Consider the following 26,442-nt stretch of genomic DNA (forward strand, 5'->3'; position numbering starts at 1 on the left):
AGCTAGCTGCCCCTGACCCCCTCCCACCTTCCCTCCATGGTCTGTGTGTATGCCATCATAGTCTCACTGTTGCTCTCCATGGTGTGTCTTGTTTCTAGTGCCCATCCTGCCTGACCTCCATGGTCATCTTGCTGCTCCAGCCCTGCCCCCTTGCCCCCAGCCCTCTGTTTCCATGTGCAGATCCCTATTCCCTCCCTCCTGGCTTGTCTGTTCCATTGTAATGCCCCTGATCCGTCCCTCCTGCCCTTTATGGTCTGTTATTCTGCAGCTTTCTCTCCTGTCTGTCCATTATGGTCAGCTAGCTACCATTGCCTCTTTCCCCTCTGTTCTCTGTTGTCCATGTGCATGGTTCTGTCCCCTCCCTATTGCTTTCTATGGATTGTTGTGCTGCACTCCCGTCCCGCATGCCCTGTGTGGTGTATTGTGCTGCTGCAAACCCTGATGCAAGCCCTGTAGGGTCAGTTTGGTGCACCTCTCCATGTCCCTCCTGTCCTCTGTTATCCGAGTCCATGTCCCTACCCCAATTCCTCCTGTCTACCACGATCCAATGTATCATACTTGCGAACATTTTGAACTTGGTAAGAGGGAGATTTTGACAAAAAAACTGGGGTATTGATTTTCCCCTTTGAGTTACATTGAAAAAGAGGAGATTGTAGACAGGAGACAGATCAAATAAAGCCCATTTGAGCTTAAAAACATTGGACGTTTCCTGGCTGAAACGGGTCTGTTGGCATGTATGGTTGTACTACCACTGCCTCTTCCTTCTGCCCACAATGGTCTGTTATATTGCCACCGCCTCTCTTGCCAGTCCTGTATTGTTGGTTTGTTGCCCCTGCCCCCCTTTCCACTGCCCTCCATAGTCTGTTGTGCTGCCACTGCCCTTCCTGCCTGCCCAGTGTGGTCAAATTGTTGCCTCTGCACTCTCCTACCTGCCTTCAATTTTCAGAGTCCGTGCCCCTGGCCTCTGCCTCTCAACAGTATCCCAATTAACAACTAGATTGCTAACATTCTATATTTAATACAAAAGTGTGGCACGCCTGACGTCATCTTGATGTAATCAAAACTGTAATAGCTAGAACATTTCCTTTAGAATTTACATATATGAGAGGGTCTTATTTGCATCAAAATTATGGTTAGTGCTCTAAAAAACTAAAATGAGGACATATTTTCTGAGTTTTCAAATAGCGACAAAGAACTTTTAAATTATTTGTAATCTTTATGTTTTTTTATCCAGTTGACCACTTGATTAAATGTTGCACTTAGGGGAGAGGATGTGGTGTTACTTCCAGAGCTGCAGACTTTGCAACTGGGGAACCAGGTTGGAGTTTCTGCTTCAGCTCAACATTCTGTGATTCTGGTCAAATCACTTAATCTCCCCATGTCTACAACCAAAATGAATTTGATCTTGTGTGATGTAACCAATGCTCATCTAAAGCACTCCAATACCTGACAAGTCTGCACTATATAAAACTGCAAATACACAAAAAATAAGTGTTTTGCACACTTCTGTCATTGGGCTACATGTGGGCAACATCTGGGTGATATTTGTGCTGCATTTGGGCTCTTTTGTCTCTGGTGGCCATCTTGGGAGATTTATTTGTTATGAAGTTTCCTAATTTCCTCATTTACTGCAGTCTCCTCAGTAGGAAATGCTTTCAGTTTTTTTACTTTGATTCCATCAAGAGGGTATTCAGATATGTCACACATTTGCCATAAATTCTGAATGTTAGCACTCTAGTTGCTCATTAGATCACTGTAGTAAAGCTATTGCTCACCACGGAAGTCTGCTGCTGGTATTAAAAGTGCATGTTTCAGTCTGCATATCAGAATTTTTTAATGAAATAGAAGAGGATTTGAGAAGTCACTCAAAATGTGCCCTAATTTTTCTTTCATCAGCACTAATCATAATTTCTATGGCAAAATGAACCCCCTCATTGTGTTCCTTTTTAAATTAAATCTTTTAAGTGTTACCAGTTTATTCCAATCAAGATCGCTTCAGGTGTGCCATACTTGTGTCATAAGTAGGACAGTAAGTGCTCTAGTTGTTCTTAAGAACACTCTGGGACATTCTGTCATTGGGCCATACGTGGGCTACATCTGGGTGATATTTGGGCTACATTTGGGCTCTTTTGTCTCTGGTGGCCATCTTGGGAGATTTATTTGTTATGAAGTTTCCTAATTTCCTCATTTACTGCAGTCTCCTCAGTAGGAAATACTTTCAGTTTTTTACTTTGGTTCCATCAAGAAGGCATTCAGATGTCACGCATTTGCCATAAATTCTGAATGTTAGCACTCTAGTTGGTCATTAGATTACTGTAGTAAAGCTACTGCTCACCAGGGAAGTCTGCTGCTGGTATTCAAAGTGCATGTTTCAGTCAGCATGTCAGAATGTTTTTATGAAATAGAAGAGGATTTGAGAAGTCAAAATGTGCCCTAATTTTTCTTTCTGCAACACTAATCATAATTTCCATGGCAAAATGAACCCCCTCATTTTGTTCCTTTGTAAATTAAATGTTTTATGTGTTACCACTTTATTCCAATCAAGATGGCTTCAGGTGTGCCACACTTTTGTCATAAGTAAGACTGTTAGCGCTCTAGTTGTTCGTTAGAACACTCTTGGACATTCTGTCATTGGGCTATACTTGGGCTACATCTGGGTGATATTTGGGCTACATTTGGGCTCTTTTGTCTCTGGTGGCCATCTTGGGAGATTTATTGGTTATGAAGTTTCCTAATTTCCTCATTTACTGCAGTCTCCTCAGTAGGAAATACTTTCAGTTTTTTACTTTGGTTCCATCAAGAAAGCATTCAGATGTGTCACACATTTGCCATAAATTCTGAATGTTAGCATTCTAGTTGCTCATTAGATCACTGTAGTAAAGCTACTGCTCACCAGGGAAGTCTGCTGCTGGTATTCAAAGTGCATGTTTCAGTCTGCATGTCAGAATGTTTTTATGAAATAGAAGAGGATTTGAGAAGTCAAAATGTGCCCTAATTTTTCTTTCTGCAGCACTAATCATAATTTCTATGGCATAATGAACCCCCTCATTTTGTTCCTTTGTAAATTAAATGTTTTAAGTGTTACCACTTTATTCCAATCAAGATGGCTTCAGGCGTGCCATACTTTTGTCATAAGTAGGACTGTTAGCACTCTAGTTGTTCTTTAGAACACTCTGGGAAGCTGCAGTAGGACACAAAGGAATCAACTGACAGTCTCTGCCCTTGTTGGATGTACATGTTTTACTGAGAATGTCAGACTTCATTCTCACATGACTGAGAAAGATAATGTGAATTTACAGAAAATATGCTCTCAGTTTAGCTTATAGATCACCTTCCAAACCTCTGTGGGAAAAGCATGAGAAAATAATTTTCTCTCAAACATGATTCATGATATCACAGCAGAAGGCTTTTTCACATGGTAAAATAACCTTAGAACACACCACAATTCCTAAAATGAGTATGGTACCATCAACAAATGATTTATAATGTAACTAAAGCCTTAAAACCTTCTATTAACTGCAATGCTTTTTAATGAGGTGCTATCATGTATATTGGTCCCAAGATGGCTGCCAACACTTCTTGGATGCAGTACTGACAGCCAATCAGATCTCACGATGAGATGTGTGGTTAGGCTCCGCCCAGATATATCTATCTTTTTAACTCTAATTTTCTCAGGAACTACTGAACGGATTTACACCATTTAAGCAAAAGGCACGAGTCTGAACTGAGGGCTACCACTTTGTCAAATTTGGTGTAAATTCGTTCAGCAGTTCGGGCTGTAGCTGCGTCAACAGGTCCTATGGGAAAATGCATGGGGAAAACGTGTTTTGGGACCCCCCCTTTTTTCTTGGCCCCCGCTTGACGAATCACCGTGAAATTTTGAGGATAGGGGCAGACCGGAGCTGGCCAAAAGTTTGGAAAATTTCGCGAAGATTCGTCAATCGGTGCCAACGTTATACCAAATAGAATGTTGCGGATTTCCTATGGAAAATAGGTCCTAACTATAACTACCTACTGGCGAGGCGGTAGCCAATAGGTAGTTATAATTAGATCCTTGTTTCTATAGGAAAGGTGTTTTTTGATTTGCCAATAACTTTGGCACCGTTTGACGGATCTTCACAAAAGTTTTAAAACTAATTGTTCACTCAGGTCAGCTCCTGTCTAAAAAGTTTCGGGTTGATTTATCAAGCCGGGGCAGAGAAAAAAGGTGGGTCCCAAAACGTGTTTTCTCTATGTTAATTTCCATAGGAAACTTTAGACACAGCTACAGCCTGAAGTGCTGAACGGAATTACACCAAATGTGGCATAGATATAGCACTTGTTCCAGAAAGCATGCTTTTTTTTAAATGGTGTAAATCCGTTCATTAGTTTTTGAGATATTTAAAGATTTACAGTTATCAATATTTGAGAATTGTGAGATCTGATAGGCTGAGCCCTCCCAAGCACGAGCTTGCCTCTGATTGGCTGCCAACACTTCAAACCAGGAACTGAGGAGAAGGGCCATGCGCCCCCCCACCATCCAAACAAAATAATAAAAAAAAAGAATGCTGGCCAGGCCCCGGGGGATTTGAGATGTCATCAGTGATGTCATGAGTGATGTCACTGACCATGTCATGAATGATTTCATATGTGACGTCATCAGCAGTGCATTGCGGGGGCGTGAATTATAGTTAGCTCAACTAACCATAACGGCCAAATTTCTCTGGTTTTGTACGAGTGAAATGTCCAACTAACTATAATGTCCCTGCAACCTTTGGTTTTTTCAGTGAATTTCAAAGGTTTTTTTAAATGCTAATTTTTAACTATAACGTCCCTGAAACCTATCGTTTTTTCAGTGAAAAAAAATAAACTATTTATATATGTATATATATATATATGAAACTTGTTCCTGACTCTCCACACTTCCCAGCCGGCAAATGTACGAAGAGAGGGATAAGGACACCAAATTCTCGTGGTAAAAGCAGGTCTTTATTTCGATTCAGCTTGTCAGACGTGTTTCGGATAACAGTATCCTTGATCACTTGCGGAAACGCAGTCCGCTTACTGTTTTTATATCTATATTATTTTTTGTATATTTTTCTTAGTATTGCTCCCGTATGACGTGATAAGTGGTAAACATAAAAGACATACTTAAATGGTGATTGCACTTACTTTGTCTTCCACAAAATTATAGCCATTTGTAAACAAACCGAACCAAATCGGTTTGTGGGTAAAGCATCAAATTACAAGGATACATATGTCTACATATTGCTGTTTCTGTCTCCCTAAATAAAAAAACATGAAATTAATTTGCAGATTCACATCATTGTCATAGGAAATTATTTCATGATATAAGTTAAATATATATAAATATATACATAAATAAATAGGTTCATATATTGTCCTTTGGCAAATTTACATGTAATTCCTCATAGAATAAATACAATAAATATGAAAAAAGTGGTCTTCATAGATATAAATATTAAAATGTACAATGAATAATGAAATTGATCATGCAATGGTTGTTGGTTCATATCTGAATAAATTCATTAATATATGTACCTCTATATGCATATGTAAACATGCCAATACCTCTATAAATATGTGCAAACATTCACAAAGTGTAAACCATAAGATGGTCTGCATTCAGTATTTGATTGCTATGCCTGAAAGTGAAAAAAGTGCCATGTATATAGTGCAAACATTTATGTGCATTGGTGCGGGTAATTTGGCCATAGAACAAGTGTATATAAAGATAAATTTTTTCAAAAAACAGAAAAAAGGGGTGGGGTTTTTTGCAGCTGGGGAAACAAATATTGTTATTCAAAGCCATGTTGAACTCAGGGAGGACTCTATAAAAAGTTGTGGAGGTCTTCAGTGTTGTTAAGCCCTCTGAGATGTTTGCTATTGAGTTCTAAGATGATCTTGGTTTCCAATTGTCTTAGAGACCTTTCCCGATTACCTCCTCTCGGGTGGTTGTGGATAGCGGCAATAACAAAGTACTGAAGGCATTTCAAATCATTGCCATGTACTGCTTTAAAGTGCCTGGCTACCGGGTACGCTGTGTCGTTGTTGACAATGGCACGAAGATGTTGTAGGATGTCAGAACATACACAGCGTACTCGGTTTTATAATTGTAGTTGCCTTGGATCTTTTGTTCCATAGGGCTAAACGGGGTCAAATATTTGGTGGTGGTAATTCCAAATTTGCAGGCCCTGCATGAAGAGCTCTTGTAGAAACCCTGTCTAGGTTGCAGCCAAGTAGTTTTCTTGGTTAGGGTTTCTGGACTTTTTTTCACAATTTGGGTTCTCATGGAGATGCCTTTTCTGAAAGTGATGGTAGGGCTGTCAGATAGATCTGGTGCTAGTACCGCATCCGTCAGGACTATTGGCCAGTTACGGTTAATTATGGATCTTATTTGGCGTTCCTGCTTGTTGAATGTAAGGATGAGTCTAGGTATGTTAGTTTCATTGGTTGGCTCGGTGGTATTGTGGGTAGGTTCAATTAGAGAGTCCCTAGATTTTTGGGCTACCTTGGCAACTGCCTGGTTAAGGGTAGATGTTCTATACCCTCTCTGACTGAACCTTTGGAGTGCTTCCCTCGTGCATATTTCCTGTTGTTCTGTGGTGCTGCATATTCTCTTAATTCTTAATTCTGTAGGGTATGCTTTGGACTAGATGTTGTGGATGGGTGCTCGATGCATGAAGCGTCGAGTTCCCAGCTGTTTCTTTTCTGTGAAGGGTACTGTTAATCTTGCCCTCCTCAATGTACACTCTAACACCTAGGAAGTCAACTTCTGTTTCACTCGTATGTGAGGTACATTTTATGTTGACTGTGTTGTTATTGATGTTGTTAACAAATGTAGTGGCACTCTCTTCACTTCCTTGCCAAACAATAAAAACGTCATCAATGTACCTAAGACGGTGTCTGACATGTCTAGTGTATTGTTCATGATGTACCTGCCTAAGGATCTGCTCCTCCCACCAGCCTACTCTAAGACAGGCATAACTGGGGGAGAAGCAGTATCCCATCGCCACGCCTCTAAGTTGTTTATATATCTGTAAACCAAACATGAAATAATTGTTGTTCAAACACCATTGTATACATTTCAGTATGATCTTATTGTGCTCATAGCATTCTGCTGGTTTAGAACTCAAAAAATGTTTGATTGCTTCAAGCCCCACATCATGATCTGTACACGTATACAATGACTCAATGTCAAGAGTTATAAATCTCATGTTGGTTTCCCATTCTATTCCTTTGATTTTATTGAGGAAATCTCCTGTGTCTTTCACATATGTTGGAAGCTCTTTAACTAGATCTTGTAAAAAGTAGTCAACATATTGCAATAAGTGTCCCCCCACACTGTTAATCACGAAGATAATGGGTCATATATATATATATACCAAAAATATCAAACTATATATTATACATATAAATTTGTTTTTACCATATGACTCAACTGATTAAAAAAATCTAACTATACTAAACCAACCAAACCAACCAATAAAATAAAGCTTTTATCAACTTTAACCAATAAAATGAAACAAACAATTAAATCAACAATGTAAAAGGCACACTAATTTAAACAACTAAATACTTCAGAAACAGCAAACGCCGTGTAACATCACATGTGTACTTGTAAAGTGCACGTTAACCCAGAAGGGTATCTTGGCTCTGAATAACAGATGTTTATTGTTACCCAACTCAATGATACTCAATGATTTTATCAATCTCAGAAGGATGAAAAGCTGAGTGGACCCATCGGGATTTGAACCTCTGACACAGCCTCCTCCAGTGGACGCATTTGTTCACTAAGCCAACAGAAGCAGCTACAAGACGAGGAAACCCTGCCAGATTCTCTCAACAAACCAGTAAAGAAGAAAAATATACATCTGAACAACTGCATAACCAAGTAAGTAATAGTTATATTTTAACTAAAACTTAACTTAAAAATGTAAAATAGCAAATAAATATAAACAAACTCTCCGATTTTAATCTTTTTACATTGATTTCCTAAAAGAAAAAAATCTACAAACAGATAAACTACCAGAAAATACTAAACATCTGATCAAGACTTCTAGCCGCAGACTCCTTGCCTTAGAATTATCTCCTGGCGTCAGACTGGATATGGAAACCTTTTCGGGAGCAGTACCCCTGTGTGTTGGTAGGTGGCATTGATCGGCTCAGCATTGTCAGTGCTGGATGTGGCATGCGCGGTGCTTACATAGGAGCCATCCCAGCACACTGACGTCAGTTCTTATCTTTCCGTGCCAGACAAGCTAGAGCTAGCCCTTCAGTACATTTTTTACGGATCTTTTTTGCGACTTCTGACGAGAATTGTTTGAGAGTTTTTCTCCTGGCGTTGCAGGAATGTCCTCTAGGAAGGATGACTTCAAGCTCTGCGGCGCCTTTCACCGTATCTTGTTTGCCTTTGGTGCTTCAAACGCAACCACGATGTTAAGACCTGCATCGACTGCTGCACTATGAACCTGAAGATCTGAGGGAGGGGTTCCTCAAGTTCCTAGCGACCTGACATTTGACGCCAGAACGCACTGGAGCGCTATCGAGAGGAAGGTCCTGAAGTTGGTTGGGGAGACCAAAATTGTTCATCGCACTCAAAGTCGTCGGGTCACTCAGGTAAGACCCACCACAAAATGAAAAGCAAGAAGATCAAGAAGTCAAAGAGGCCTTCACTTTCACCTTGTCCGTTGGTCAGCATGATGAGGGAGCTTTAACATTTGAGGCCTGACTCCGTGGTTGAACCAGCGGCTGGGTCGGCTCCTTGTTTTCCCGAGTTTCTGTGACCTGGAGCAAACCCGCTCAACTTTACACGTTTCATGAGTCCATGCGCCTTATATTTGAGTGGCCCGCTCCTGCTGGTGTGCCTTTGGGCACTGTGGGTGCGGGAGGGACCCCTACTGGATCAACGGCGATGGCTCCAGGCCCCGGCACCAGTCGAACCCCTTGGATCCACGGATGGTTCTGAACCGGCATTTGTCAGTCCACCTCTAACTTACCCTATGCTGGCCCCAATGCCGATGGTCCCTGTGCCATCCTCATTCGGATCTCATACACGGAGCTGGATGGGCATCGTCTGACTTCAGCGCCTACTGAAGCCATGCCTTCCAGGCCAGAGCCTCAGTCCTATCCTTATGGCTAGGACTTTTGGAGGATTCAAAGGGGGTCACTGGATCGTGAAGAATACCATCCCTTTGACCCAAATGTGAACTTGTATGAAGATTTGGTGGAGTCCAGTGGACTGAACACTTCTCCAGATACTGGAATGCTTTCTTCCCCTTCCCTGGCTACAGAGGGGGGAGGGTCATTTGCAATCGTGGTGAGAAGGGGGCAGGACCTTAGCCTGCCCTCTGTGGCAGTCAAGACAAACAACTTGACAGTTGTGCTTCAGTTGGGAATGTACCCCTTGAAACCACTTCTCCCTTTTGATAAAGCCCTCACAGGCATCCTGGTCCATGCCCAACACAGGGAATCAAGGGACCCCAACTTCCTTATGCAATACTCTACCCCAGAAAGCCTGATTGTCCAAGCCTCAGGCTCCCTTGGCGCATTCCCTACCCACACCCCCAGATAGGGAATCCAAGAGGCTGGGCACCTTAGCGAAGATGTTTTCTTCCATTAGCCTGGAACCGCGACCCGTGAACACAGCTTGACTTTTGCGCCACTACTCCCACGCTGTTTGGGATAGGGTTACACAGGTGCCACCGACAGTCCCAGAGGAGTCCCGGGCATCCTCTCCCAGGCTGTTAGTGATGGGAGAGATGCCGGCAAGTACACCATACGTTGTGGACTGGAAACCACTGATTCGCTGGGCTGAGTGGTTCATCGACGGTGGCCTTAAGGCGTCAAGCCTGACTGAGGACATCTGGCTTTTCTGGGGAAGCCCAAGCGTTGCTTATGGACATGCCCTTTGATGGCTTCCGTCTCTTTGGAGACAAGGCGGATTCAGTGCTGTAGTGCTTTGAGGACAGCAGGGCTACGGCCAGTCCTTAAACTTTTCCATGGCCCCTCGCCAACCCCGATTCACCTTTCACTAATTTAATGGCCACAGAAGAGGCTTCCAGTCATATCTACACCTGTCCAGTGGTAAGCAAGCTTCCCAGCCTGTGCATGGCTGAAGACAGGGTACCCACAGACCTTTTAGATAGCACAGCCAGAGGTCAGAGCCAGTCCACCACCCCACATGCAGTCTCCAAACCTCTATAGTGTGCCCCTAACCATCATAGGTACCCAGTGGGTGGCAGGATCTGTCATCACCTGCCACACTGGCTGTCTATAACATCAGACCTATGAGGTTTACCGATTGCCTGGAGGGGCTACTCCTCCCCTTGGAGACTACCCCTCCACCCATGCCACCTGCTGTGACAGGCTGATGGAGGACCATCTTTCTTTGCTCCGTAAGGTAGTGACAGCTTTCTTGGCCAAGAGAGCCATACAGAGGATGCCAATACCAGAAGTGGATCGTGGTTGCTATTTCCAATACTTTCTGGTAACCAAGAAGGACAGAATACTTTGTTGTATCCTATGTCTGCACTCTTAAGAAAGAGAAGTTCAAAATGCTCATGCTAGTTCAGGTCTTGCCTGCCTTGGACCTGAGAGACTAGATGGTAGCGTTGGACTTGCAGGATGCATACTTTCACATCCCGTCCACAAGCACTTTCAGTTTGCTGTGCTTCCTTTCGGCCATACCACTCAGGTGTTCACCAAGGTGATGGCGGTGGTTGGAGCTCATCTGCTGAGATTGGTGTGTCAGTTTTCCCTAATGTTGACAACTGATTGTTGAAGGCGGGCTCACCCCAAGCTTTTGTCTCCCACCTCCAGACTATGACGGACTTCCTGCATTTACTATCAACGTACCGAAGTCACATCGGACTCCCTCTCAGATGCTCCCTTTCAGCAGAGCTTTTCTGGATACGGTGCAGTTTCTGGCCTATCCTTCGAACAGCAAATCTAAGATATTCAGGCTATACCAATGTTTCAGCCTTTAACCTGGATTTCGGTGAGACTGACTGAGGCTGCTAGGCCTTATGGCCTCCTGCTTCCTGCTGGTGACACAAATGCCCTCTGGTGTATGTGGGCTCTGCAGTGGGACCTGAAGTTCCAGTAAGCACAGCATCAGGGATATCTTTCCAGCATGGTCCAGATTTAGGAGGGAACTGTGAGAGATCTGCGGTGGTGGTTAACGAACTGCGATTGGGTCTGCAACAAATCCCTCTCCCTTCCCTAACCAGCTCTCCTAGTGGTGACAGACGTGTCACTCCTGGAATGGAGCCGCCCTCTGGGAGAGGTGAAGATCAGAGGCCACTAGTCTCCGATGTATTTTGGACTTCATATCAACCTTTTAGAGCTCAGGACGGTCCGGCTGGCATTAAAAGCCTTTCTACCCTCCATCAAGAGAAGGCTAGTGCAAGTGTTCACAGACAACAACACCACTGTGTGGCACTGCAGCAAACAGGGCAGGGTGGGATTGTAGTTGTCAAGAGGCCCTGTGTCAGGGCATGGCTGGAACGTCGGGGTATTTTCCTTTTGGTCCAACACCTAGTGGGCTCTCTAAACTCTGGGGCGGTCAAACTCAGCCAACGATGCCAAGCTGATCACAAATGTTGTCTCTTTCCAGAGATGATGCAAGGTCTCTTTCAGCAGTGAGGAAAGTCTTGGTTAATTCTATTCACCACCTCCGAAAAAGTGCAATGCCCCTTTGGGAGGATCTTTAGCTTTCGACCTATCGCACAAAGTCTGCGATGTTATTCTGGAACCCAGGCATCCCTCCCCTTAAACGGTATATGCCTGCTGTTGGGGAAGGTTTGTGGCATGGTGTGTAGAAAAGCAGTTTGACCCCCTTTGTGCTCCCCTTTCTCATGTTCTTCCCCTTGCCCAGAAGGACTCTAGGCACCTTAAAGGGTTATCTTCTGGCTATCTCAGTCTTTCTTCGGGTGCCTGACCAGCCATCCCTCTTCAAATCCCATATACATACGTTCCTAAAAGGTTTGCAACATATGTTTCCTATTTCTCTCTTTAGTGGGATCTAAATCATGTCCTGATGTTCCAGATGTGCGCTCCCTTTGAGCCCTTGCACAACTGTACTCTCGGCTTCTTACCCTCAAGACAACCTTCCTAGTGGCCATTACATGTGCCCTGAGGGTCAGTGAGCTTCAGGCTGTCTTCCAAGTCTCCATACCTGAACTTCTACACAAACAAGTTGGTTCTCTGAACTAGAGTTTTCTTTCTACAGAAAGTCATCACACCCTTTAATGTAGGGCAGTTCATCACTCTGCTTACTTTTTACGCTCCACCACACCCCTCTAGTGAACAGGGGTGACTTCACCACCTGGACCCAAAAAGAGCGTTGCTGTTGTACCTTGACTGCACGAAAGAGTTCCAGGTGGACGACCAATACTTTGTGGTGTATGTCAAAGAGAAAGGAAAGGCTGTGCAGAAACAGGTATCTCCTGATAGATTATGGATTGTGCTCTGCATTAAATTCTACTACGCATTGGCCAAAAACCAATCCCCTGAGGTTTACCATGTTCATTCTACCAGAGCCAAAGCTGCGACCACTGTTTCATCATGCAAAATCCCTGTCGTGGACATCTGCCAGGTAGCAATGTGGGCTTCCTTGCACAAATTCACACAACACTATAACCTGGACATTCAGGTCCGCTGGGATGGGTACTTTGCCTGTTCAGTCCTGCAGAGGCTTTTGGTATGAAATTGTTTCCCAGACCCACCTCCAGGGAAGTATCGCTTAGCTATCTATTCTTAGGTAAGGAATCTACAGCTAAAAGTCTCTATCAGATGGACAAGTTACTTACCTTAGTTTTCCATACTAGTGGCAAGTGTTCTACTTGGCTCCCGGCTCCTGCCACGGAAAGCCACTAAAAGAAATTGGCAATGCACTGGTGTGGCACCTATATAGGTACCATGCACACCACATCCAGCGCAGACTCTACGCAGAGCCGATTGATGCCACCTACAAGTGCGTAGGGGTACTGGTTACGAAACAAATTCTGCATCTAGTCTGACACCAGTGGATAATTCTATGGCAAGGAAAGTGCAGCTAGATAGTCTCTATTGGATGAGGCGTTACCGAAGGTGAGTAAATTGTCCATCACAAATAATCGAAAAGACATAAGAAAGTAAATATACATAAATAACAAATTAGAAACGACCTCGAGCACTACAGTCTAGCAACCAAGTACCATTTAATTTGTAACTTGCATTTCTTTTTCATTCAACAGATAACACCTGCTCCCATTAAAAACAAGCCCAACAGCAAAGCTGCAAAGCATTTCAACAGAACATAAATGTAAGTATGATAAAAGGAATTGCATTTTTTACTGTTATGATTTGTAATGCACCCCAACATAGGCTTAGGTAGTCACCTAACCTTTCACCTACATTTTACAACGTATCAGGTTTGTGCTGACCTTTTACCTAGTTAGGTGCTCCATTAATGTTGTGTGGTTTTCCCCAAAAACTAGCCTAATTTTTTATGCCTAAGGATTCTTGGAATCACAGCAGGATTACCATCTTCTGCATAATAACTATGTATAAGGGTCATCCCTTTCATCATCCTCGGCCGACATGACAGCAATGTAGACCCTCTGAGGGTACCTTTTGGGTATATAAACACCATATCTTTGCTGGGGCAGGCAGAGGAGAAAGACTTCCATGCTGACACACTGACGTGAGACACTGAGGTCCCTGCACTCATACACTCCAGCACGCAGTGGTCTGACACCCCTCGTGGGGTGTCCATTCCGAGACCAACACGGAGTCCTTCATTCTCTCACACCAGGTAGTGGGGTTGGTTCAATCCTAGGGAGATTCTTGGCTATACATCTACATACATGCTAGGTACATTTAGGTACATCTAGTTAGGGTTAGCATTGTAGAAGTATGCATTATTACTATCATGTATTTATATGCCGGCATATCTTCACTGTTTTAGCACTATGATAGAAATATACCATCCATTTACTCTGTTGGTGCTTATAATCGTTTATATCTGTTTCTTTCTTATGGTTGTTGCAGCACACATATTTTATACTAGAATGACGTTGGTTGAATAAAAAACCTTATTGAAAACATCCCACCGTTTATTCTGTGTATCTCCCCGAGACAAAGGAGCATGAGTGACTGAGCGAAAAGTACTGTACTGTTTCCAAGATCCCTGAGGGGTCAGGGCTGTCATGTTCGATACTTGCAGGAAACTATTATCTCCTTGGTGAGAGGGGTTCATAGGGGTACTGTGAGCTAGCTGGTATGCAGGCAAACATGGGGGTTGTCTGGAATCAGTCTGGACACCGATCCCACAGTTTACGTTGTCTAAACGCGCAGATCCTATATAGATTTTTAGGAACTATACGACATGGCGTCATTAAACGTTGGTTTGGTTCTTATTTTCTAGTCAAAATTGAGTAGTTCAGTCGTGCTTTCTCAGGGAGCGCTACTCACATTATTCCAGAGACGTCTGGCATGGGAAAAAAAAATCCACTGCTGCTGAGTAGGCAAATCCCATGTATTGGCTGTAGGTTTATTCAAGCTTGAAGGATAATAGTTCCTTATTGTTCATAAAACCTTATCTCAGTTTCCTTGAAACGTTTTCAACAATACCTCAAGAAGACAATGTTGCAGCAGCATTACGTGCAAATGCAGCAGGGGAAGAGGAACAAGGAAGTGCTATAAACATTTCAGAAAATGTCAGAACTGCCCTTACTTTACAATTTGCAGAATTTGGAGTCATAGCAAGAGGTAGGACAGTAACCTTCGTGATTGAGGCACACGAGTCATACAGGACAGAGGTATTCTATTTGTGGGTCAAATTCCCACCAGCAGATGCACGCACAAATTAATTTTATTCTTACGCTGAAGATGAGATACCAGATGAATACTATCCATATGAGGACATTGAAGTTCCGCTCACCTACCAGGAGCACATAAACTATTTTAAAGGTGCCCTCCCACACACAACAGTTTAAGTAAGACTCGGTCCGCTCAGCGCAGATGGAGCGACTTGGCCGGTCCAAGCGGCTTACATGCCGCATCCAGACATTGACACAATGCTGGTAGCAGACTTATGTCCACTACACAGAGAAATAATAAACCTTTACAGAAATTTAACACAGTTCATTATGAGAACACACACACTTCAACCAACAAGGTTTACACCAGCAGGACAAATACAAGGAACTGCAACTAAAATTACCCCACAAACACTGGAAGCGGTTATGGTAAAAATGCCCACTAAACGTAAGCAAATGCCATTCTGGATTGCACAGAAAATCACACAGTGTTCCCAAACACAAGACCTTGAGAAAAACACAGAATGCTAACAATATGCTTGCCCACGTGGATAGCTCCACCAATAGAGGATTGTGCCTCTTGGGGTACAATTTTCACTGCCATTTATACCAGAACTCATGGTATCCCTTCAATAGCAGTGATACCAGACGTATTGAGACAAATACAGAACGAGTATGAAGCAGAACCTGCTCTGAACTTAGTTGTGAAATTGTTAGGAAACATTGCCTGCGTATCAACGATTATGTTTTCAAACATAAAAGAGGAGGCAGCAGCGGTCGCAATACGCCAACGCCTGAGGGATTTAATTCCTGCACAATAGGAGCGTGAATTACCTAAAATTATCGAAGATACATTTGCTAAATTAGGTAGAGATAATTTGGGAGCTAGAGCAACAAAACCTCAACTCATGGGTGGTCCTTAAAAGGATAACAGCAAACAAGCACCTGATTCTTCAAAACAGAAATGGGATAATAAACAACAAAAGAATAGAGAGAATAGATCACAATCAAGGGGTGGGTCTCCTCAGCAGCAGTCCTCCGTAAGTAGGTACAACCGTAGGAATCGTGATAACATTAAAAAACCTGACAGCTATCAGGATACCGATGCAAGTTCCTCTTGTTCCTTTCAGGGTTCATAAAAAAAACTCAGAGAGGGAAGGACGGTCAGAACACAGACAAGAAGAGCGAACAAAGTCCAGAGATACACATCGTACTTCAGACCATCATTTCAAAAAGGAAGATAAACCAAAATGAAAAAACCTCAAGTTAAAAAGAAGAAAGTAGCTGGCCTTAAAGTAAGAAATGCGCAGGCTGCTGAGGACTCAACTTCTGAATGGGAAATGGGCTTTGAAGATGCTTGACAATGCAGCAAAAGTAACAATAGCTTGCCAGAACCTGATGGTGTTTCTGGTGACAGAGGCGTTGAATTAACATATCATGGTGGAGACACCTGATACTAGGGTAAGTGTCCCACACAAGTTATACGAAATAATTCTCCAAATGGAGGGGGACAAACTCAGAAAAATTAAAGGTCTCTTTTGGAAGAACCTGACTTATGGCTACGACATCCTTTTGGCTGAAAAAGACTGGCCGACTGAAATCGTTATGGATTGACCAAAGAAGGAAATAGTAATTTTATAGGCTTTCTCTGACCTCGTTTTAAAATCACTACAATATTCATACGTGCAGGAGTGGGCGGTAGTATTAGCTCCTGCATTGTATCGGAATCATGTTGGGTGGGATGCTGAGGCACCTCACCATGTAATCCCAGTAAGAACTACTCCAACTCCACAGAGACAGTACCCAATAAAACAAGAAGTGAAGAAACAAGTCAGGGAGATCTTATATCAACTTGAATATCAAGGTATAATAGAGAATTGCACCTCTTCTAGGAATATTCCTTTGTTTCCCGTAATGAAACCTGATAATTCATATTGTCTAGTTTTAGACTACAGGCATTTGAATACATGCACAAAGACATTTGCAGTACATAATGCACACAGTGCTTCATTAATGAATAACATTGTGTGGAAAAAATACAAAACAGCACAAGATATCTCAAAGGATTTTTCTGCCAAAATATAGCACTTGAAAGCAGGTATTTGACAGCATTCTCAGTCCCAGGCTCTCAGCGTCAATGCTGTAGACTGCCTGTTAGAACTGGAGGACTCTAGTTGGCAGAGGTGGGTACCTTTGACCAAATAGGGACCCTTGCTTCTTGTCAGGGTAAGGGGGTACACTTATAAAATAACCCCTGCTCACCCCCTTGGTAGCTTGGCATGAGCAGGCAGGCTTATCTCAGAGGCAGTGTGTAAAGCATTTGTGAACACATACAGTAACCCAGTGACAACACTACAGATGGACACCACACCAGTTGAATATTAAAAATAAGTATTCTTTATATAGACTTATAACAAGACCACAAACGACAAAAATACACAATACTGTACTTTAAAAATGGTAGGAATAGCTTAGTTCTCTTAAGATGTAAAATGCGACACTTTGAGTTCAATGTATCTTAGGATGCGCAACGCTATACAACGAAGGTGTTGCAGGGAAGGTGATGCGTCGGTTCCTTACACGCAAGAACGGCGATGCCTCGGGTCCATAATGATGCATAGGGGATGTGTCGGTTCTTCTCTGTGAGGGGAGGTGATGCGTCGATTTCTTACTGCGCTTCTGTGGCAATGCGAACCGCAACGCCGTGATGCGATGAAGATCCGGTGCCATGCGGCGACTTAACGATTCGTCTGAGCCGTGACAGGCCCTGCGTCATGCTTCGACGATGATGCAACAGCTGCAGCGGCAGCAACACACTTCTTCTTCGTGAGTCGCGCTTCCAGCTCCTTGCGACACGCAGTCCCTCCGAAAGCCCAACACAGCAGCAGGCACTTCCAAAAGACTCTTGGGGAGCTGGTTGGTGAAGTCTGTTGTCCCTGAGACTTCAGCAGGAGGCAAGCTCTATCTCAAGCCCTTGGAGATCCTTCACAAGTTCATGAAAGTACACACAAAGTTCCTCTCTCCTTTCTTTGGCAGTCAGGCACCCACTGCATGCCAATCCCCCAAACAGCACTCAGCTTAGGGATAGTTTCTTACTCAGTTTTCTCTGGTTCCTCTCCTCTGCAAAGGATTCCTCTTGTTTCTCAAAAGTGATCGAAAGTCTTGGGGTCTAGGCCCCAGTTTTTTTACTCATATTCTCTTTGTTCTCTGAAGGCAGAGAGGCCTTTGCCTAGTCCAAACCAGTTCTGGTCAGTCTTGGAGCACTTTGTTTACAGGACTTCTTTCCTTTGACAGTGTGGGCCAGGGCCATCAGACGCACAACAGGAGGTGGAGCCAGCATTGTGGAAGGCAGTCATAGCCCTATTCAGACCCAGGTGCAACTCCTCCCACCCATCTACATGCAGATAGCTCTATTCAGCCCTGTGCTGACTCACCATGTCTCCTGGGATTTCTCCAGCCCCTGTCACTCAAACTCCAGACAAGGAATACACAACCTAGCAGAGGCAGGCTTGGATAGTTAGGCCAGAAAATACCTACTTTCTAAAAGTAGTATTTTCAAGCACAGAATGTTAAAACCAACGTCATTAAAAGATGTATTTTATCATTCTGAGTTCAGGCATATTAAACTCGAATTTCTACCATGTTCCCTAGGATTAAGGGACGTTATAATCAAACTACCCATTCTGGCCTGTTAGACCCGGCCTCGTAGCATAGCCATCCCTGTCCCCGCACCACATAACCTGACCCATGCACCTCACGCAGCCCCCGAGCCCACGGCCTAGCCGATCCTTCCCACCAGAACACACACACACCCGACCCGGACTTCCCCGTCCGTGGCCTTCCTCCTTTCGGCCACACCGGGCCCGCGTGCCCACTTCATGCACCATGATGGCTGCCCGGCCCCAGCGCGACCCTGGCCTAGAGGCGCCACTCCTGCTGGAGGACATCGCGCTCCCATTGGGATGAGAGAGGGAGGAGCAGTTGCCATCGCACCTCTGAGCTCCCCTGGGAAGGTGGGTTTCGATCGGCCCTCCGGCCTCCCCGAGGGCTGGCTCCACGCCTGCTGGGTGTCTGGGACTCCTCCCGACCCGGCCCGGGAAAGGATCAAAAGACAATGGCAGGAAACCCCGACAAGCGACCCCCAGGTGACAAGACCCCTGCCTGCACAGACTCTGGACATCAAAGAGGAGTCGACCTATAACAAGGGGTGCTCTGGGACTATCCGGCAGATTCGCCTTTGGAAACACCTGAGCCCTGCTGAGTGACTCGCGGCTCCCTGAAGATCGTAAGACCTCCGAACTTGTGCTTGAGCCCTGCTGAGTGACTCGCGGCTCCCTGAAGATCGTAAGACCTCCGAACCTGTGCTTGAGCCCTGCTGAGTGACTCGCGGCTCCCCGAAAAGATCGTAAGACCTCCGACTTGTGCTTGAGCCCTGCTGAGTGACTCGCGGCTCCCACAGACTCTCTTTGTCCCGCCGGACCCGACGACGACAAGCGTATCCCCCACCTCGAGGATTGTGAGCTGTGCGCCGGGTACGCCCCTGCATTTGATCCATATCCCCAAAGACTGTCCAGCTACCTCCTACCCCCTCTAAGACTCTGTGAGCCCGCGCTCCACTTGTATATATTTGCCTTGCTGATCATAAAGATCCTACAACTCCGATCTGATAAAGATTTGTTCTTAAGAACTCCCGGTGTGGTGTCTCCTTGTCGTGTGGTGCCGAGTGTACGATCCTAGATACGAGATTCCTCCCCTGAGGAGTCTCCCGCCAGTGCCCGGCTACGATACCTCGAGGGTTGGTGTCAGGATAGTCAGGGCCCCCTCCGGCTCCTCTGAGGTCGCCTTCTAACATGGCCTATGGGGAACAGGTAGCCTTGCAATAGTGAAAAACGAAAATGGCTGTAGTTCACTATTAGGACATGCCACACACGAAGGCATGTCCTACCTTATATAAACGTACAATGCACCCTGCCCTTGGGCCTACCATAGGGGTGTCTGATATGAAGAAAAGGAAAGGTTTAGGGACTGGCAAGTCGGTGCACTTGCCAAGTCAACATGGCAGTACCAGACTGCACACAGGCTCTGCTAAGGCAGACCTGAGACACATTTTACAAGGCTGCTTCTGTGGGGTGGCACAACCATTGCTGCAAGCCCACCAGCAGCATTTGATTTAGAAACCCTGGGCACACTCAGTGTGCTTTACTAGGGTCTGACAAGTAAACCAAACCAGCCAATCAAGGAGTCACTAATTCACACATCAATTTACCTTAGGGAGAGCGTATGCACTTTAGCACTGATCAGCAGTGGTAAAGTGCCCAGAGTAATAAAACAGCCAACACCAGGTCAGAAGAAATATAGGAGGAAGGCAAAAGGTTCAGGGATGATCCTGCAAAAAGGGCCAAGTCCAACACTGCCCCAAGGGTTAAAGAATAGCCCCAGATTGTTCTCAGGTAGGTTATATGAGTTACTTCAACATTTTTATGAGGAGGCATCATCCTATGTAGATTATATTTATCTGATAGATGATGAGTTATTGGATCATTTGACCAGGGTGAGCAACACAGTTTCGGGATTCACCTCTGAGGGCTACAAATTCAACTTTAAAAAATCGAAAATAGGCCACCCTAATATCCTATTCTTAGTATACAAGTTATCAAGTGAAGGCAAAAGCCTAGCTGCTAACTTTTCAGAAAAGTGTGTGCTGCTCTAAACTCCAAAAACTCAAAAAAAAAAAAATTACAATCCTTATTGGGATTCCAAAATTTTGGCAGAACAAACATTTTCGATTACGCAGAAAAAGTGAAACCTTTCTACGATTTAATCTGACCTGATTTTTCAGTTCGATATTGGACATAGGAACACGCAGATATCCTTCGTTCCTTTCAAGCTAACATGATAGCTTCCAAACACTTACACATATGTGTAACTACCACAAATTTGGTGAGCCGTGTAATCACGGGTCAATCTGGGTACACTTACCCAACCTTCAATGAAGGCAAAACGGTACCCATAGCATACAAATCACACTTGTACACAAACGCTGAAATGCGTTTTGCTTCTACAGAAAATATTCTGATAGCAGTACAGATTGCTGTTGTGAGAGAAAGAGCACTGGCACAGGGGAAACAAATAATTGTTGTAACTCCAGTACTGGCCTAAGAGGCTGTTACAAAAGCTAGTGTTCCAAACACAAATGCACTACATCCGCGATGGATAGAATGGGCTAATTCTCTCACTGCAACAGATGTGGGTCACAAATTTGATTGTACATTAAAAACACAAGCATTCCAGCAATACGAACAAGAATACCCTCTCCTAAATTAACTAATGTCTCTAGATCAGTATGAATACATTATTTACATTGATGGTTCTGCTCAGCCTGCCATAGGAAGTAAACAGCAATACAGTGCAGCTTGTGAAATTGTAAAAGGACATATGCAGGAAGGCCTGTTCCATCCTAGCAGTACAAAGACACAGTCTCTAGGAGACTGCACAGCAGAGCTGGCAGAACTAAAAGCACTACTATTGGCTCTACTAAATACGGATCTGGAATTCCCTACACTTATAGTGTGCGATTCATTTCACTGTGTCCAGTCTTACAATGAATATCTTCACTGCTGGGGTCAGAATGGGTTTAAAGACTCAAAAGATTGCACAATAAAGTACAAATTACTTTGGGAACAAGTGGCAGAACTGAAAAAAGACTTGCCAAGAGATCACATGATACACACGCTGAGTCATCAACGTGCTGGTGTTCACGTTGAAGGGAATTCATTGGCTGATGAAGCAGCCATGGCGACAGTGCGAACTGCTGCCGTAGCTGCAATCACTTTTTCCAGCATGAGACAAGACGGACAGATAATGGTAGCTGTCATCGCTTCACGCAAAAACAGCTCAGCCGTATCAAAAGGCTTTCCACTCAAGTACTCCTAAAAGTTACATGCGTGAAATATTATGTATGCTCAAATATCAGGAGTGGGGGATAGAGTAATACCAAACATGGATCGCAGATTAGGTTTAATTCTATCTGCACACAAGGGTCTTGGTTCAGCACACGCAGGGATTATTGCGACAGTCTCACCATTGAAACAACACTATTGGTGGCCAGGTTTACCAAACAGTTGAAAGCATTCGTCCTTAAGTGCGACATCTGTCAGCAGATGAAGGGTTCCACCGTAGCACGTCCACCGCAAACACCACTACTGATATCAGACAGACCACTCGCTTGTGTCTATATGGACAACTAAGGCCCCTTACAGTCAGATGGGGCTTACAAGTACATCTTGGTTGCAGTGGATTCATGCTCTAGATTCCTGTGGGTTTGGCCTCAGTGCTCGGCTGACGCCCAAACTGTTATAAAGGATTTGCGAGTCTTCATAGGGACATATGCAGTTGGCACATTACATTCTGACCGCGACCCCGCGTTTAGCTCTCAAGCTTACACGGAAGCCATGGGAAGTTTGTGTGTTGCATTGCGGTACTCATCTTCGCATCACCCCGAGGGAAATGCGATAGTGAAGAGGAAGATCCAAAACTTAAAGCAATCCTTAACAGCAAGTCTATTAGGCTCGGGTGGTAGTTGGGTCAATCATCTATATGGGGTCCAGAGGGCACTTTATAACATGCCAAGAAGGTCCCTAGGAGGCCGTACTCCTTACGAAGTCCTATTTGGGACGAGAATGTGGGTACCTGACCTCGATTGTGGCTGCACAGTGGCAGATGAGAAACAATTTGACATTGATAACGGTTTGGCTGTTTTAGAGGAACTCAATGAATTCTGGCACTACAAAGCAACATCCAAGTAAAACGCACCGCCACTGGGGAAGTAAAAACAGTGTATAGAAACAAAGAGGAGCCCCTTAGGACTAAAGGAATAGGGCACTATACAGTAGTAAGGGAACAGTATCCTTTGGGCCAATTTCCAATATCCAATAATCAACCAGTCTGCGCAATCCACTCAGCATAAGCAATACCTTTCATACTATCTGATTCACACTTGAGAGGAGCGTGCCATATATCTTCCAAAGATAATAAAACACATAAGTATACACGAAAATATGAATCGATTTATTCATTTTAAAATCATGGTCAAAATTAAAAAGGAAAACAATGTATCAAATTGACACAATCCATCAAATAACTACTCAACAGTGATCACATAAGTCCAATACATAATCACAAAATCCTAACCAAAAGTTAATGAAGGATTGACTAAAAAACAGAAATAAATACAAAGAGAGTACTGAAAATAGACAACCACAATATGTCATTCATGTGGTACACATCCGTATTACAGCTGTAACACAAGAGTGGATCCAGGTATTTTAAGCTTTTTTTTTTTTTTAAATACTCATTGGCCACATCTCCCTTCACAGATTGTGTACTAATTTGAGCGTCGACGCGTTTCCATGGATGTATTATGCCACTATCTTTATCAAGACAGATGTTTTGACTCTCTTGAACATAAAATATAAAAGTGTTAAATTGTTTTAAAAGCAACTTGTATTGGTGAGAACTAATCTTTCCAGTCATACTGGGCGGACGATTTAAAAGATAATTAAAAGTTTCTCTTGAGTTCTCTCTCAAATCCTGGGACAACAGTAATACATCTCAGTGGTCCCTGATTGGGCCTCATATCTGTGTCTGTAATATCTTTGACCTTTCACTATAGCCAGTTTGGTTGATACTTCCCGCTATCAATTGAAAGCGGATTATTTTGCTGGTTTGACGCAGTCTATTCAGGGACCATAGATTTCTTTCTCTTTTCTCACCCTTCGCCGGGGGCTGATTCAATAAATACCCCTGGAGGTTATTCAGATGTAGCGTCCCTCATAAGTCCCTCTTTACGATTAGGGTTTTCGCTGGGTGCTCTCGTCAGCGTGATGGCGTCTACCCGTAAGAGAATAGTTAGGAAGTAAAAACAGTAACAGCAAAACCTGCCTGGATCCCAAAAGCCTGGGATCTGGTCAGAGAAAAGATTGTGGACAAGAAAGAATTTGTGCCATCCTACAGAAAGGCTGTAACTGTCCTATCTGATTCTGACAAGCAGGCCGTGTGGGCTCCTGGGTAGTCGCTGCTCTCCTCTCGCTACCATACAGGAGGTTCAGACAGAAAGGCTGATAACATTTGAAGAGTCTTCTATACGTAGTAATGGAGTTACCAACAATGACATGGAACTCGTTCCTATTGCAGTTGAACAACAACAAAATGTGAATGAAACACAGATATCAATTCGGCCTACTACCGACATCTACATAAATATGCCTCTACAGGAGACATCTGCCCGCTCAACAAAACCTGCCGAGCTACCAAAGATAGATCAAATTATATCTGGGTATTTTATCAGTTTCGACACTTTCTCTCTAGATTCAAGCAAACCTGAGTCATCGCCAGCTCCAGTTACCAACAAAGAAAAACTTCGTGATTTTTACCTTTGGCTAGAAAAGACATACCTAGTCTCACCTTTGCTACAGCTCTGGATAGGAACTGGCATACTGTTCCTACTATTCTGGATAGGTTTAGAGACAGCCTTTTTCTTGCTCGTGAATGGACACTACCTGCCAGAACGTTCCGCAGTATCACATTTGAACTTGGTACTGAAACCTCATACATCATCTCATTATGAACAGAGAAGCCTGTCTTATGTGAATATTACAGCTGTTCCAGTTCCTGACAGAATAGTTTGGAATAGAGCTTCATATAATGTATTTGGTCCCACTAAACTTTTGAAAATACCACATGTATTTAAAATTCCTTTGAGCAAAATCCTCACCTCCAGTACACACTCTGACGATTAGGATTTTGAGACTGTAAATAGTATGCTGTCTTATTTAGAACTGTCTGCAGCATCGAAAAATGAAATGTTTGATGATTCATCTGATTTTGACACCATGTATTGTTAACAACACTATGGTCATCATTTTCTGCATAAAATTGTGCACCACGTAATGTTTTGACACATTATCAATAGGATAACTGCTCAACACCGCCGAAAGGTAGTTCCGACACTTTCGCACAGAGGTTTACTTATTGTTCTGGGTTCAATATATCAGATCCACGCTCATATTCTTATAAGCTTGCACCTACATCTGCAAACAAAAATATGCTTACTAACACAAAACAGATACACTCTGCATCCTTTGTTTTTCAACTGTCTGAACAGGGTTTCGACTTATGGAAAGACACTATAGACATAAAATCTGTCTGGGGTACTAAGGACTTGCAGGTTCAGGGAACTGAGGCACTATTTAGAGCATGCCTCATACCGCAACAAGTTATCTCCCTGAACGACGCTGTGCAACACACTTCCTGTCTTGGGTTAGCGAAGATTAAGGACTTGAACACACCTCGTATTCCTTCGCTTTCACACTTTGAGGGATGGCCAAACTATACAGGAAATGGTGAGGCTACACTAGATGACATCATGTATGATGTTTCAAATAATTCATCAGACCTCAATTAGAAGGGATGGTTAGTTTGGCCTATCGACACAAATAGGTGTCAGTCAAGATTCAAGGGAACGGTCGAAGGGTTTAGTATCCATAGGCCTGTACGCTATGTACAACAAAGAAATCTTGTGGTGGTGGCATCCTACGGTGTTGGGAAGTTATGCCTCGATTGGCTAAGAACCTCAACACTGTCCCAGGTGAAAGAACACTTGTCCTTACTCTCAGAAGACATGGGTTTAGTTTTTTTTTTTGCTAGGTCCCGGAAGCCACGTCATAAATGCGTCTTATATGCTGTCTATAATGAAATTTGGAAAACCTGTCAACAGGAAGCTGCAGAGTGACTTCGTGAAATTGACAGAGTTAACTTAGAAAAGGCTTTGGCTGTGGTTGACAATGGTATGACCACACTGACATCCAGAATGTATTCTCTGGGCAACATTGTATCTTCTGCTATAGATATACTGGAACACGATCTGTACATTCTACAACATGGGCAATCACAGTTACGTTCTATTATGTCATTAAGCTGGACGCTACAATCCTTGCGCTGTAGATATGTGCTCTGGCGATATATCAACAGTACGTCTCTGTTCTCTGCATATAATGTGACTGAAAAGCAGACAACAATGGCACAAAGGGATGCGAAATATACAATGCTGCACATTGAAAAATTAGACCAATTACCTTTCACCGTGGCAGAGTCACCATCCACAGAATGGTTAATTCATGGCCATATAACATTGCAGTAACAACTTTACAGTTTCAATATTGCCTAGAACACCACTGGGTAGGCAGGTATGAAGCAATGGGTAGGGAATTCATTAATGAATTTTGGGAATTACCGTATAGATTTAGATGCAGAAACGGAAACACTGAACTGTTTTCCAATGGTACAGACTGCGAGAATTCATTGAGTGGATCTCTCATTTGCCAGGATATTATGCTTCATGGGACCCGTAAGGATTCAGTTGCAAACTTGTCCTGTCATTTGAAAGGGTCCTCAGCTGCCCTGAATAATCCAGTGTTCAGGATGCATTCGAATGGGAGTTACTTAATGCTGAATGATCAAGGTTGTTGCGGGATGCTTCCAGGCATCACATGTAGTCACAGTAAGTTCTAGAGTTACTTGTATGCAAGTATTGTTTCCACAGACCCACACAGTCAAGGAGGTGCCGTTATGGCCTTCGTTG

General features: G+C 43.7%; 1 protein-coding gene and 1 long non-coding RNA gene across 3 annotated transcripts in view; both read left to right on the forward strand.

Annotated features, from left to right (window-relative positions):
- The window catches only part of LOC146855200 (GLIPR1-like protein 1), an 858,145-nt gene that overhangs the window by 87,175 nt on the left and 744,528 nt on the right, over positions 1–26,442 (forward strand). The gene's annotated exons all lie outside the window — the stretch shown is intronic.
- Positions 1–26,442, forward strand: part of LOC146855201 (uncharacterized) — a 143,391-nt gene that overhangs the window by 77,081 nt on the left and 39,868 nt on the right. For both annotated transcript variants that reach the window (XR_014980802.1, XR_014980803.1), the window contains exons 2-3: positions 7,719–7,894; positions 13,239–13,306. This is a non-coding gene — a long non-coding RNA (uncharacterized LOC146855201). The remainder of the gene's footprint in view (positions 1–7,718; positions 7,895–13,238; positions 13,307–26,442) is intronic.

Source organism: Triturus cristatus, chromosome 4_1 (assembly GCF_964204655.1).
Source record: "Triturus cristatus chromosome 4_1, aTriCri1.1, whole genome shotgun sequence".
In the NCBI taxonomy this organism is placed as follows: domain Eukaryota; kingdom Metazoa; phylum Chordata; class Amphibia; order Caudata; family Salamandridae; genus Triturus; species Triturus cristatus.